The sequence below is a fragment of the Cebus imitator genome, unplaced genomic scaffold (assembly GCF_001604975.1).
Source record: "Cebus imitator isolate Cc_AM_T3 unplaced genomic scaffold, Cebus_imitator-1.0 Scaffold417, whole genome shotgun sequence".
NCBI classification, from domain to species: domain Eukaryota; kingdom Metazoa; phylum Chordata; class Mammalia; order Primates; family Cebidae; genus Cebus; species Cebus imitator.
The window spans coordinates 1,699,793-1,702,564 of record NW_016107732.1 but is presented as its reverse complement, the minus strand read 5'-3'; positions in this window follow the sequence as shown (position 1 = coordinate 1,702,564).

Sequence of the window (2,772 nt, the reverse complement as noted above, 5' to 3'; positions counted from 1 at the left end):
AAAAAAAAAAAAAAAAAAAATTTTTTTTAAAAGAAAAAAAAGGACTCCCGCCTCCTCAGCCCAACTTTGCGCCTCCAATTGATCCTCGCTTCCCCGAAGGCCTCTTCACATTTCGGGCCCGCCGGGACCCACCCCCGGTGTGAGGAGGGAGAAGGCAGGACCGTGACTCGAAGGGCGGAGGAGTGAACTGCGGCTGTGATCTGGGGAAGGAGGGAAACCCAAGGATGCCGGCACGTGCGTTGCAGTGAGAAGGGGTCTTGCAGATCGCTTCCAGAACCCAGGTTCGAATGCACACTCTGCCCAGCTGGTCAGCCTCCATTTCCCGATATGTCAGTCTGGACAGTGATGTTTCCAGCGTCTCGTGAAGCCCCCCTCTTGGCCCTTGGTCCCTCGGCCTGATCACGAGAGGGTGCCCCGACGACGGCCGGCGACGGGCCTGGCATGGGCAGGGACCTCTCCGACCCTCATTGAGGAAAGAATGGCGGAACCCGTAGACTGGACCCTGGCGTACCTCCTGCAAGGTGGGGAGGAGAGCTGGACACAGGATTTGGGAAAGGCTTGGGGAGCAGAGGCACCCTGAGCGTGATGGAGGAGGCAGTGAGACCAGAACCATGGCTCGGTCCGCTCAGCCTCCTGGACCCCATCTGCCCCCTGAAGTTGGTCCTCGCTCCCAACGTGCCCTGGTGCCACCTGGTACATAGAAGGCGCTCAGTAAACACTTGTGGATGAAGGAAAAAGATTTATTGTCGTCCATTTACAGAAAAGAGAATCAAAGGCTGTCCCATGCTGATCCCTGGCACCGGGCTTCACAAGTACCCAGACCTGCCAGAAGAAGCAAGTCTGGGGCCAACGTGCCAAGGGGCAGGGTGTACAGCAGTGATGGGGTGGGCAGAGGGAGGCTGGGAGGGCACAACTTCAGCTCTGAGGAAGAGAAAGAGGAGAGCTGAGGTCGGGCGAAGATGGGAGGCGTCCCCCTTGGTGGTTTCAGGCAGCTCCTTTGTTTAAAGGCAGTGGTAGACAGGCAGACACCTGGAACCTAAGTAGTAATGAGCAGACCAGATGCTCAGCAACCCCTAGGCTCAGTTATCAGCCTCATTTTACTGCAAGAGAGAATGAGGCTCCTGGCTCCAAGCTGGTAGAGTGCAGAAGCCACAAAAGCCCCTAGGAGGGAGCTGGTTAAGACAGAGAATGGGGTCAGCCCCACCCACTACCCTCAGCCCCACCCCTGGCCTCCCCAGGTCCCCCTGTCTTTGCAATAGGCTATGCCACTGGCTTCAATACCAGCTCTTGAGCATCCTTTAGGATACAGCTTCCTCCTCCAGACAGCCTTCCTGGACCACCCTCAAACACAGAGCATCCTCTCTCTTCTGTGCACCACCAGGCAAGGGCCCCTTTCTAACCCCTCTCCTTGGCCCATCTGGGTCAGATCTGCTATTGTACACCGCCACTCCTCTAGGTTGGGGTGGGACAGGGAGGCAATGAAGAGGATCTCAGATGCTATGGTAGGCAGAATAATGGCCTCCAAAGATATCCAGGTCTGAATCCTTGGAACTTGTGAATCTTTTACCTGACACCACAAAGTGGACTGTGCAGGTGAGATTAAATTATTGATCACGAGATGGGAGACTATCTTGGTTTATCTGGGTGGGTGCAACGTACACGTAGTGTCCTTAGAAGTGAAAGAGGGAGGCAGGAGGGTCAGAGAGATTTGAAGATGCTGCACTACTGGCTTTGAAGGAGCCAGGAACCAAGGAATGGAGCCCTAGAAGCTGGAAAAAACTAATGAAATGGATTCTCTCTTAGAGCCTGCAGAAAGAACTAGCCCTGTGGGCAGCTCAGCTTTAGCCCAGTGAAACTGATCGTGGACTTCTGAACTGCAGAACTATAAGATAATAAATGTGTGTTTAGCCAGGCACAGTGGCCCATACCTGTAATCCCAGCACTCTGGGAGGCTGAGGTGGGTAGACCACTTGAGACCAGGAGTTCAAGACCAGCCTGGCCAACAAGACGAAACCCTGTCTCTATTAAAAATACAAAAAGCTTAAGATATTTGCATGCCAGAGAAAAAAAAGAAAAAAAGTAAAAAAAAAATACAAAAAGCTGGGCATGGTGGTTTATGCCTGTAATCCCAGCTACTTGGGAGACTGAGGCAGGAGAATCGTTTGAACCCAGGAGGCAGAGGTTGCAATGAGCCGGGGTCACGCCACTGCACTCCAGCCTGGGCTACAGAGCAAGACTCTGTCTCAAACAAAATAAATAAATAAAATAAGGCCAGGCACGGTGGCTCACACCTATAATCCCAGCACTTTGGGAAGCCAAGGTGGGTGAATCACAAGGTCAGGAGTTCAATACCAGCCTGGCCAACATGGTGAAACCCTGTCGCTACTAAAAATACAAAAATTAGCTGGGCATATTGGCAGGTATCCAATAATCCCAGCTACTCAGGAGGCTGAGGCAGGAGAATTGCTGGAACCCAGGAGGTGGAGGTTGCAGAGCCAAGATTGCACCAGCGTGCACTCCAGCCAGCGTGACAGAGTGAGACTATTATTATTTAAAATAAATAAATTAAGAGCCGGGCGCGGTGGCTCAAGCCTGTAATCCCAGCACTTTGGGAGGCCGAGGCGGGTGGATCACGAGGTCAAGAGATCGAGACCATCTTGGTCAACATGGTGAAACCCCGTCTCTACTAAAAATACAAAAAATTAGCTTGGCATGGTGGTGCGTGCCTGTAATCCCAGCTGCTCAGGAGGCTGAGGCAGGAGAATTGCCTGA